Source organism: Mastigoproctus giganteus, chromosome 11 (genome assembly GCF_048544385.1).
Source record: "Mastigoproctus giganteus isolate SK-2022 chromosome 11, ASM4854438v1, whole genome shotgun sequence".
Classification (NCBI taxonomy): Eukaryota; Metazoa; Arthropoda; class Arachnida; order Uropygi; family Thelyphonidae; genus Mastigoproctus; species Mastigoproctus giganteus.
Window position 1 is genome coordinate 10,653,323 of NC_143585.1, and position 13,553 is coordinate 10,666,875.

Here is a 13,553-nt window from a genome sequence, read left to right on the forward strand (position 1 = left end):
GAATAACAGACCCTGCAAATGATGATATTCTCTTCTTCCCTACGTGGAACTGGGCAGGAATAAGAACCATAGGTGACCTCCTGACACCAAGCCTTGAATGGAAAGGATCAGAATATTTGCCCATTAAAACCATTAATGCAAAGCAACAACACATACATCTAAAATCAGCGATCACACAAGCTCTTCCAGACATCACTACAACTAAAGGGATAGGAAATGTCACTGGATCCTTGCTTACACCAACCTTCGTCATCACATCACCAGAAGACACGGTACCTCTGTCTCCTGCACCCTCCAAAAAAGTCTATCAGCTAATCATGTCTCGCCATGCAACCACGATTTTTCCGTCATCCACCTGCCAAGCTGTCCCTGCACCCCTCTCCACTCACCACAAGCCACCATCAAATTTTCAGTGGAACCTTCCGTACAAGACGAAATGTTCCAAATCGGACGCAGACATCCAGTGGAGACTGTGGCACAACATCCTTCCCACCCCAGTCAAGCTACAAATCTTCGGGTTACGCTCCTCAAACTACTGCCTCTTCTGCGCCACCCCAGGTACCCTGGAACACATATACCTGGCATGCCCTGTGAACAAGGAACTCGTCAAATACGCTTTGGATGCAGCAAAGCTTGCCTGCAACCACGCCCACACTCCGGAGGACTACTGGTACCTACTTCACTCTGAGCAGACAGCACACACCACCTGCAACTTCCTATTCATTGCGGCCAAGGCCGTCATTTACCACTTCTATTTGAAGAACACGAGAAGCAGTGACGACGTGCCTCCTGTCGACACATCGGCGCAACATCTGAAGTGGAGCCTACGAAGGAAGTTGCAGAGCAGACTTCTACTCGAATTCCACAGCAAAAGACCAGAAACTGTGGATCATCTTAACAGCGAATGGAACAGTGGCGGTCACCTCTTCACCATCACTGAACAGTCCATCACCTTCAACGTGTGACACTTAACACGAGAACGACCCAACCCCAAGAAACTGATTTTTTTCTTATTTCCTGAAATTAAAATATTGAAACCTTTGTATTTCTTTCTAAAAAGTTTTCTTTATCCTTCTTTTTTGCTTTGTACATAGAATGTAAATAGTTGGTGTTGAAAATGTATCTACTGTTCACGTTTTAATAAAAAAAAAAAAAAAAAATTAAAAAAAATAATATGTGCTAATGGTGGACAATATAGTGAGTGTAAGTAAAATGAGAAAGTTGATGTAGAGACATAAAATACAGGTAGTTTTGATTCCACAAGCCCGAGATATAGTGATAACTAGCTTGTTGTTGAATATGATGATTGCAGATTTAGGATCTATTTCAGAGGACTGAATGATTCTTGAGTTCATGGGATATCCCATAACTTTGGAAGATTGTCCATAAAGTGCTTAGAGACATAAGGTTCCTGAATGCATATAATATCAAATACGTTTTCCGTTGCAATGAACCTGATCTCATCAGCAACGTATCTAGAGTGTTGTGCGTCGATCTGGATGATTGTAAGTTGGAAGGGACAGTGTAGATCTCAATGGGGTTTCCGGGCTTCTCGAGCTGTTTCAGAAGGATTTCAATTTATTCCACCGTTGTTTCCGGGCATAGTCGGCTTATAAAAATACTGGAGGGCCTTGACCTCCTTCCTCTACACTGCACGGTTTTAATACCTAGTGTGTTAGGGTTAGTGCCAATAACTGCATCACGATTCTGATCTGCTTGGGTGAAGAAGGTCTCTTTTCTAAGGCTGGTCTTGCGGTGCTTTGGGGACACTTTACTGCTGATAAGTGCTGATTTCATCTCCCATGCTCTTGGTTCAACTGTCTTCTTGGAACTACTTTCAAACTGCATGTGGTCACCATCAGATGTACGAGTGAGTTCTCCTTGAAAACCTGAATGACAGAGCTCGATAAGATCTAAATACACCACATACTAGGGATTTACTCCACATTTAAAAAAAATGATTTATATATATCGGAAGGAATGTATGCCTACCCCTCATCACTCAGTTACTTGTATTTGTTGCATTACTGGTAGCAATGCATTACTTCCAACCAACAACTGTTCGTTGTTGGTAGGAAGTAATGCTTTTGTATATTCACTGCAGCTCTGTTTTACTGAAGATAACTTGATTTGGGTTGTTTGAATTTTTTTAAATAGTTAAGTTCTGAACGTCTGACAGCCGCTTTAGTTGGTCTTCTGGTGTTCTGATGCATTATTTCTCCTTGTTGATCTGATAACTGGTGTGTAGTCTGGTTCGGTCGATTTAGCTGAGAGGGTCTGTCCCCACTTAATAAGGAATCTGGAGTTTTTCTTTGTGTGATATTTTTATAAATTCTAAATAGTCAGAATTCCTTAGCATTTCTTCTAGAGGACTAGAGACCTCAAAAGCAGGTTTATTAATTATTAATGAGCACCTTAGGTTGCTGCAGTAGTCTCAATAGGCGCGGAAGAGACAGGATCTGACGTTTGAGTACCCAATTCCCTTTTGAGTATGGCTTCCTTTTCTTTAGTTGAGCTATTCCGAGTTCTTAGGTATGTTTCAAGAGTATTGGCTATTCTGTTAATACCTTCAAGAATCATCTCAAAGCCATTTGTTTCCTGCTCTTCTCTGTGCAATATTAAATCCTCAATTTTCTTGAGATTTTGTACCCAATTTTCTAGTTTTTTTCCTTTGCCCTATATATATATATTTTTTTAATTATTTATTTCGATAAGTCAAGTAACATGGGATTCTGATTTTTTTTTCTTTTTATATCTCTGTTTTTTTTTTGGCTTTTTGGTACCGCGTTTCAAGATCGCAACAGATTGTGGATTACGATCTTTTACTGCTCCTGGCCACCTCGGTTCAGTTATGCCGTCCGAATCAAGCGGTCTAATAACTGTACAGGCTGGCCTCGATTAACGCGATTAATTCGTCCCGCGAGCGCATCGCGCAAAACGGAAATGCGTTAATCGAATATAATAATATTTTATTATTATATTCGATTAACACATTCGATTAACCAGTTCCAAAAATAAGCAATCCTAAAACCAGTAAAGATTTCAGGCCCATCGCAATCGGATGCTCTCTGCAAAAAATATTTGAAAAAGCAATCCTGAGCACCATCAATCAGCACTGCTTTGGGGACAGGCCAGAATACTTACATTCTGTGCTTCCTCGAAGGTCGACTATTACTAATTTAATGGAGACTCTACTCCGAATACAGTTAGCTTTAAATAATAAACAACAGTTGGACATCGTTTTTCTGGATGTTGCAGCAGCCTTCGACAACGTCTCAATCCCAGCTATAACAGTAATCCTCAAGGAGTATTTCCTCATTTCAGGAAGCACTTTAAGCATTCTCACTAACACCCTTCAAGAAAGACAAATTATCGCAATAAACGGGAAACAAACAGCATCTTACTGTATCTCCAAGGGAGTACCTCAAGGGGGCGTATTGTCCGCCACCTTCTTTGCAATAGCACTAGCCCCATTTTTAGCTCAAAACTGTGAACAATTTATTACATATGCTGACGATTTGAAATTTTTTGTAACATCTAAAGAACAAGAAACTGCACCCCATCTATCAGAGGAGCAAACAAGGCAATCAAGAAGCTAGAAGAATATCTGCACTACATTGGCCTGAAACTTAATGAAAAGAAAACTGCCCAAATGACCTTCACCAACAAAAAGAAGAAAAATGAAATTACGATTTTTGTGAACAATACCATAATCCAAAATTCCCCCGCACATGTTGACCTTGGCCTTAAGTGGGATGAAGGATTAAACTTCATACCTCACTTCGAACACATTAGGAAAAAGACATACGCAGCACTGTGGAGCACTAGACAAGAACTCACCGGTCTCCGAAGCCCTCATCTTATAATTCAATACATCCTTAAATGCGTTACACCGATTCCGTTGTACGCATCGACTATCTGGTCATCAGCCCCTGAGAGCAACATCAAGGCCTTCTTAGGAGTAGAATACTGGCTCCTGAGATGGCTAAACAAGATCGCCGGGAAACCGTTTACCATCTCAAGAGCGGTCTTGTCTGCCAATCTGGACATCATACCCTGGAAGTATATCATCACAACCAGAAACATCTTAACTCTGGCAAAGCTACTAACGGAGAGAATAGATGCGCCGAAAGTGGGAAACGTGATCACTCGCCCTCGGATGACACGACCGAGAATAAACAGAGAAAAACCAAGTCTCAAGTGCCAACTGACTCAATTGGACACTCTGGGGAGATTTTTCCCAGCAAATACTGTGAATTATTTTAATAATTTAAATATAGATCCAGAGAAACTATGTACAGACAAAATGTATAGGGCAGAAATATTTGGTAATGTGTATCGGCAAGTATAAATATAATAAGAAGACTAATTTAATAATTTATATAATAATATTTAGCATTTAATAACCATTTGTAATTAATTAAACCAACTTAGCAATTAATTCATTAACCACATATTCTGTGTTTTCATCTCCAAATTTTGTAAATAAGTTCATGTAAACATGCTTGTAAATACTATAATGTAACCACACCCTCTAGCCACGTGCTGTCTATGGGTGTCTCGAAAGAGAAATAAACAGATAATAATAATAATAATAATAATAATCAATAAGAAAAATTATAATTGGACCTTGACCTTCTGGAATGTCCATAAAGAATTTTAAAAATACCTTTTAAATAACTTTTTAACTGTATACAATGTAAAATCTGTCTGTATACTTTTTTCTTGAAAGAGAATGTAATTAGCATTTACTAATAGTTTTGTTAGTTCGAAGATTCTGTCTTTGGGAAGTCTGGTTATTAATTTTTATGCTTTCATCGTTTAATTACGCCCAGACCATGTCCAAGGCGTAAGGTACATTTACGTTAGTGTATATGGAAGTCACATCCAGTGAATATAACTTCATATCCTCCTTGATATGGAGATCTTTAAGGTTCATGAATGAAGCATCGTAGTTTTTTATGCTATATGTTAGGAGTTCTCGAAGTGGTTTTAGAATTGGGTAGATGAACATGGCTAAGGGAGCAAAAGCTGTATTCTTATATGACACGATTGGACGTATTGGGTATCCTGTTTTGTGTAATTTTACTTGTCCGATTAAGGTTGGGATATTGTATGTGAGGGCTTTAATCTTTCCTATAGGTGGTGAGCATTTTGTTATATTTGTAAACTAGGCTGTTGAACTCTGATGGTGCAACCTGTTCGTATGTCGTTGTGTCTGAAATGATGGTGTATAATTTATTTATATAGTCTCCTTTATTGAGAATAACTACTGTATCCCCTTTGTCGGCCTTTCGAATAATGATATCGCGGTTTTGTCTAAGTGTGTGTAAAGCTTCTTCTCTATGTCGTTTTGATATTGAGGGGATAGTTTGGTTTATGATTCGATTAGTCTGTTGGATTAGTACGTTTTTTTGAGGCAAGTCTGTAACAGCGAACTCAAGATCAATAATCATTTGTTTCTTGGGCGGAAATCTCGGCGGTAAATTATAATTTAAACCGTTATTTAATAGAGCTATTTGCTGAGAAGTTAGCGTAACAGATAATAAGTTATTTACATTATCTGACAGATTAGGGTCGTTATGGAAACCAGGGCGTAAATATACATAGTCTGTTTGTTTGTTCACCCGGAGTTCACCATTAATATGTCGTAGATTTCTATTGGGAAAGGTGTGCGAATTTTTATCTGCGTTTTTGGTGTTTCGGTATGCACTCTGATTCTCAAAACGATTGTGTGACGAATAACGACATCTGTTATGAGGAAAACCCCTAAGGGCTTGTAATTTTAGGTTATGTCTATTCTCTAATGTGGTGGATTGGGCGTCGATTTTTAATTGAATGGTTTCCTTTAGATTATTCCAATCAATACTGTTTAGGTGATTTCTAAACATATTGCGATATCGTTGAATCTGTTTAAAATATATCTTTTTTATATTAAATCGAGATTTTAAAACTAGTTTTACTATGTTGCTTGACGTAGTAAGAACTAATTTTTGTAGTCCTTGGATTTTCAAACCTAGCCGAGATTTAGCAAATTTCGGTATTAAATTTTCAGAAAGACATTGTTTTAAAAACTGGGTATGATATTTTTGGGCCGCATATTTCAATTTAATTCTAGTATAGTTTTGTTTTAACCCTCTTAATCATTCAGCCATAGTGTTGTATATTAATGTATAACTTGAGTGGTCAATTAAGTCAGTATACACGTATGCGTGAAGTATAGTTTTAAAAGGTGGCAATCAAATTTTTAATTTTGAACTGAGAGGTATTTATTTACTTATTTATTTTTGCTGGTACCCTGGGTTTGGGCTGCCCGAGGGACAGGATTTTATTATCTAGTTTTTTTTACTTACATATAATTTTCTTTTCTTTTTTTTTATATATGTATATATATTGTATAAAATAGAATATCATTAGAAAAAGTAAATCCATCCAATAATAAGAATACCATCAAGGACTTAAGAAAACGCAAAAAAAAAAAAAAAAAAAAAAATTATTATTATCGCTTTTTACCGACAATCTAGATGACTTCAACTGGGGCCAACCACCCAGAATGAAGGCAAAAAACGACAAGAAGTTCTCTGTTTCTGTGATGATCAATATATGCTAAGTAATTTAAATCTAAACCAAATATAAACCAGTATAGGCCGAACATAAATCGAATATAAATAAATCGAATGAAGATAATTAATTAAGAAAAATTTTGAAATATTAGAATCAAAGGTAAGAAATATAAGTAAAATATAAATGTGAGCATATATTAATCATAGCGATGATTAATATATGCTTACATTTATATTTTACTTATATTTCTTACCTTTGATTCTAATATTTCAAAATTTTTCTTAATTATCTTCATTCGATTTATTTATATTCGATTTATGTTCGGCCTATACTGGTTTATATTTGGTTTAGATTTAAATTACTTAGCATATATTGATCATCACAGAAACAGAGAACTTCTTGTCGTTTTTTGCCTTCATTCTGGGTGGTTGGCCCCAGTTGAAGTCATCTAGATTGTCGGTAAAAAGCGATAATAATAATAATAATTTTTTTTTTTTTTTTTTTGCGTTTTCTTAAGTCCTTGATGGTATTCTTATTATTGGATTGATTTACTTCTTCTAATGATATTCTATAGACATTGTGGGTGTATTGCATGATTGCTTGAAACTGCATTAACCCATAAATATTAGTTATTGTCTTTTAACTTTCTTGCTTTGCTTTATTTCTTGCTTTACCTTTATCACTAATATAACTATTAATATATATTGTATAATATATATTTATATATTTTTTTTCGTTTCTTTTTTGGCTCTAATATTAGGGCAGTAAGAGGTGATAAACCAGAGGGTTCGGAGGGCGGCCGCCATACATGCGTAGTTGTGGCCTACTTCCCCGTGGTGTAGACGGACACTGGGCAGGCCTTCCAGGTGATCGCCTGCCTGGTGACAAAACGGCCAGAAACAACTGAACAATACATACACTGCACGAACATAATATTACACACATTTCTGGCCTTTTACAGTACTTTCTGTAATCATCACAGTGTACAAAGGCGGAGATTGATTGATTGATTTTGATTTTTGTGGCGCAAAAACAGCAGGGTTATAGTGCGCCAGGAAAAAGTTAAAATATAAAAAGGTAAGACTGGTAACTTGTAAAAAAGTTACTTCGTCTAAAGGTGCATACAGTCATAAAATCAGTACAATGATAGAAGCAAATTGTATATTTCATATGAGTGTATACAAATTGATCGACTTTAAAAATTTAATAACTGCTGACACATTGTCGTTGTCATTTAAAATCTGACTGAGTGTATACGGATCAGTCAGATGGGTAAAAGCGGTAAAACGAGCATTTATAAAACTGGAACAATCACATAAAATGTGTTCGACGGTTAAAATGGTGTCGCATTGCTCACACATTGGAGGGTCATCAGCCCTCAGCAAAAAGGAGCGTGTCAAATGACAGTGTCCTATGCGGAGCCGAGCAAGAACAACTTCCTCTTTGCGATCCCAGCGTAAGCTGGACCGCCAAGGATGGATCACAGGCTTAATTCGACATAGTTTGTTTGTAGTAACCAGGCGATGCCACGAATCTTGCCACTGAGATTGCAGGTTACTACGGATCACTTGCCTGTAGTCTGTATAGGGGACTAACAGGTCAAGATTATCCGTCAGGGCTGCCGATTTGGCTGCAATGTCAGCCAAATCATTTCCTCTAATCCCAATGTGACTGGGGATCCAGCAGAAGCGGATATCGAATCCACTTGCATCGAGGCTGTATATTATCTGCTGAATTCGGGACAGTGTTCGATGATTAGTGCGTGACACCGCTGATAAAGCCTGTAGTTCACTCATTGAATCGGCATATATAATACACCGTTGGTATCGGTGTTTTCTTATGTGATCTAGAGCTAACTCTATAGCATGCAGCTCTGCAGTGTAAATGCTGCAGTTAACAGGTATCTGCTCTGATATGGTTTTATCTGGAAAAACAGCAGCAGATCCTACATATGATTCTGATTTCGAGCCGTCTGTGTAAACTGGCAAGAAGTCAGAATGTTCTGCACGGTGTTGTGAATAGAGCTGAAGGTAGACAGAAGCTGGAGTATTAGACTTTTTCGCAAGTTTGAGCGAGAAGTCACATGCTGGTGTTTGTGCATGCCAGGGTGGAAGGGGCTCCTTTGGTGATTGAGCAACCTTGTCTACCGAGATGTTAAGCTCATTGAGTAGCTCTTGAACACGAATGCTGAATGGCCGATTGGCAGTACTTCGTGTGTTATAAAGATTTTCCCATCGTGGCTCGAAAACGGATGTCCACGTGGGATAGTGTGGTAGGGACTTCAGCTTGAAGGCATATTGCAGAGACAACTGCATTCGCTGAAGCGACAAAGATGGTTCATTTGCTTCGGCATGCAGACTTTGGACAGGCGAAGTTCTAAAAGCACCGATAGCAATACGGATGGCTTGATGATGGACGGGGTCAAGCCAACGAACAGCGCTATTTCTGGCAAATGAATACACCTGAGACCCATAATCCAATTTTGAGCGTATTAGTGCACGGTATAAGCGGAGTAGAGTGCATCGGTCTACACCCCAAGAGGTAGAAGAAAGAGAGCGGAGAATGTTAAGACCTCTCGTGCACTTTGTGCGTAGGTGACGAATATGTTGGACAAATGTCAGCTTTTTGTCAAAAATGAGTCCCAGGAATTTCGTCTCTGATAAGACTGGAATGGTGCTTTGTCCAAGTCGTAATTCAGGCTCAAGGTGGAGGTTACGTTTGCGACAAAAATGGTCGCAAACGGTCTTCTCCGGTGAGAACCTGAAACCATTGGCAGTGGCCCAGGAGTTAAGGCGGTCAATAGCTTGTTGCAGTTGTCTCTCAATAACCCTCATATTGCATGATTGAGAAAATATACTGAAGTCATCGACGTAGAGTGCACTGTTTATAGTTGGAGGAAGTTGTTCGGAAATAGAGTTTATTTTAATGGCAAAAAGCGTGACACTTAAGACAGATCCTTGTGGTACCCCCTCCTCTTGGCAAAAGGACCGGGAAAGGGCGGATCTTACACGAACTTGGAAATAACGGCAGGATAAAAATTTTTTAATAAAAATGAAAAGGTGGCCTCGTAGACCGAGGTTGTAAAGGTCTTTTAATATACCAAATCTCCAAGTTGTGTCGTACTCTTTTTCCATGTCAAAGAAGATGGACACCAAGTGTTCTCTTTTTAGGAAAGCATCTCGGATAGATGTTTCCAGTCTTATTAAGTGGTCCAGTGTGGACCTGTTTCTTCGGAAGCCGCACTGAAAGCGGGAGAGAAGGTCGTTCGATTCTAAATACCATAAGAGACGAGACAGCTGGTCAGAGCAATAGGACGATAGTTTTTTGGGCATTTAGGATCCTTTCCTGGCTTAGCAAAAGCAAGAATAGTTGCCTTGCGCCAGGTATCCGGAAAATACTCTTCGAGGAAGATTCTGTTGTACAGGAAGAGGAGACGGTCCATGGATTCTGGTGAAAGATGTTTGATCATTTCATAATGGATGTTGTCTGGTCCAACAGCGGTGGTAGCCTTTGTACGGGCGAGTGCTGTTTTCAGCTCATGGATGTTAAATGACCCATTGTATGGGTGGGAACCCTTCGATGTGAACTTAAGGGCCTGTTTTTCAGCGTTGCGCTCTTTAAGTCCAGAAACTCTGGGGAGTAAGATGATGTTGCAGAGATGTTAGAAAATGTTTCCCCAAGAGCATTGGCTATTGCAGTGAAGTCTGCAATAGTACATCCATTATATTCAAGGACCGATGAGGGGTGTGCTGTGTATTTTCCCTTCATTTTCCAGATTTTTTCCCAGACCACCTTAGTGCTGGTCGTCTGGGTAATGGATGAGGTGAAACGGATCCACGATTCCTTTTGACTCTGACGGCGGATGTAGCGTGCTTTGGCTCGTGCACGTTTAAATGCTAATAGGTTTACCGTGGTAGGATATCGTCGAAATATCCCCCAGGCTTTGTTTTGAGCCTTTTTAGCTGCTGTGCATTCTGGATTCCACCATGGTTTTGGAAAGGGAGGAAACCGTGTGGATGTTTTTGGAATCGCAGTTGCAGCTGCATGGACAATATTTTCTGTTATGTACGTAACTGCATCATTGATAGGCTCCTGACTGACTGCAGAGTTGTCAAACTTTGCCAGATGTTGAAAGGCACTCCAGTCGGCCTGATCAAACTTCCACCGAGGTAACCTGACAGGAAGACAAGGTCTCCCAGTAATTAAGGTGGTTATCACGGGAAAGTGATCACTTCCATACGGGTTCATTTCTACCTCCCAAGTAAGTGAAGGGAGAAGAGAAGGCGAGCTGATAGAAATATCAATGGCAGAAAACGTACGGGTAGGCATGTGGAAAAAGGTGTTTGTTCCCACATTAAGAAGGCAGAGGTCATTGTCAGTGAGCATACGCTCTATGACTCGTCCCCTTCTATTAATGCTAGCACTACCCCACAGGGTGTTATGTCCATTAAAGTCCCCAAGAAGTAAGAAAGGGGGAGGCAGCTGCATTACGAGATAATCAAGGTCTTTCTGGCAGATGTCAGTACCAGGTGGCAAATATATAGAGCAAACTGTTAGTAAAAACCCCACTGTTATTTGAGTTGCTACTGCCTCTATGCTGGTAGTAAGTCGCAGATGCTGAAAAGGGGTATGGTTGCCCACAAGGATTGCGACTCCTCCTTGCGCGGGGCCATTTCCAATTCTATCCTTGCGAATGATAGTAACGTTATGCATCCTGGGGTCATCATTTGCCCTTAGGTAAGTCTCCTGTATACAAAAGCAAGATGGTTTGTGCTTTTGCAGGAGTGCCTTGATGTCTTCTGCATTTTGGCGGAATCCACGACAATTCCACTGTAGGAATTTAGCCATTATTTTGGCTTGGTGGTTCCTTTAGGCGGCTTCCGAGGTGCTGAGGGCTTACTTTTATCAGTCTTGGGTTTATCTTTTTTGGGGAAGAATGGACGCTGTCCCGTGTCCATTTCTTCCTCCGCAAAGAGTTCCAAGACTGAATCTTCGGTTACCTCCTTCTGCTCGACATCCATCTTTTCTTGGGTACTAGGGGGGACTTCCCCTTTCTTATTCTTTTCTTTCATAATTACCTTTGTTACTTGTGGAGCATTAGGAGGTACCGATATAGGAATGGCAGCTGATTGGTCCTTCTGTGCAAGTTTTTGAGAACTTAAAAGATAACGCGCGATAGGAGTGAAAGACTCCTTTGGAGGAATGGTCATGTCCGTCTGAGTTCCGACGGAACATCTCCCTACTACCTTCTGGGCGTAGGTAGGTTTGTTGGTATTTAGGGGTTTCACCGATTTCCTTGCCTCCTGGTATGATATATTTAGTTCTGCCTTCAGCCGTTGAATTTCTTTTTCTTCTTTCCACCTCTGTCATGCTCGTGAGTAGGCCGGGTGGTCTCCCTCACAGTTAATACAGGTGGGTTTTGCGGCTGAACATGCTGTTGTTTCGTGGTCCTTTGCGCCGCATCGAGCGCATGCAAGGAGCCCACGGCAGGCCATTTGAGAATGTCCATACTTCTGGCATTTAAAACACCTTAAAGGGTTCGGAACATATGGACGCACTGAACAGTTAATGTATCCAGCTTTAATCTCATCAGGAGGTTTAGGAGAGTTAAAAGTCATGATAAAGCTCCTGGTTTTAACAAGTTTTCCCTCCCTTCGCGCAGTAATTCTCTTGACGGCAATAACTCCCTGTGGTTTTAATTCCGAGCAGATTTCCTCCTCGGTTACGTCGAGAAGGTCCCACTCCGAAATGACACCTCTCGATGAATTGAGTGTTCTGTGTGGTGTCACTGTTATAGGTATTCCTCCGATTGATGTTGTTCGGAGTAGATGTTCAGATTGCCTGTCCTTTTTAGTTTCAATTAAAAGGTCTCCAGAACGGAGCCTCTTAACTGATTTGGGTGAACCTGCTAACCCATCTAACCATTTTTGAATGAAAAAGGGCGACATTTTACCAATCGGTGTTTCATTGGTAGAATGCATAATTAAGAACCTTGGGACAGGCCCTGATGGTAATTCAGTTCGCTGCCTCTTTTTAGCAATAATGCTATCTGTATCTTTGTCATTTGTTTCTGATAGGGACCAGGTTGGGGCCCCTGAAGAAATAGGTTTATCAGGATTCATAGAAATTTTATTTGGTTCAGTGTCCGGGCTCCCCACCCACCATGGAGCCCAAAGGGACGCCCACTACCCGGCAAGCAATAAATGCGCTCGGGAATGGGACGCCAGGGCTACCCAGACACCATACCCGCACCGCCGCCAGCCTGAATCCTGTCCCTCGGACCGTGAAGGTAGGGGCACGGCATTGACACGGTTGACCCTCGCAGGCGAGCCTACTAGCCGATTGATCCTAGCCGGGCCTTCCAGGACCTCCCGTCTTGTCGAAGCAGGGGCCAAAGTGGTGTATTGAAGCTGGGCCCCTCAACCACCAGGATCCCCCCTTTCCGAATTTCCACGGGTTGCAGCGCACGGCAAACACGCCGGATTCCATTGATGTAAGCCTGGAACCTGGGCTGTGGGCGTTGGATCCCAGTGATGCTAGTCTGGAAGTCCAGCAGCGTCACTGGGAGGTCCCCTCACCACGTACAAGTGCCCACGTCGAGGGGCAAAGGCGGAGATGAACTGACGTTCAGGTACTATACAAAAGATACTATACAAAAAAAAAAAAAAAAGCAGAGACCATTGATAAGTTGTTCCACGTGCACCAGGGGTCCAAGTTTCTACCAGTTTCTACCCCACACCATACAACTGGTTTCTACCAGTTGTATGGTGTGGGGTTTTTTTTCTACCAAAAAAAAACCCCACACCATACAACCGCCTCCACCGGCCTGCAATTTTGATACCAAGGACGATGGATGAAGAGCCTCATGTTGTTGACGCCAAATCCGTACACGATCATCCACGGTGTGGAGTAAATAACGTGACTCATCCGACCAGCAGACCTTCTTCCAGTCTTCTAACGTCCAACTTGCATGCTCTTTGCACCAGGCG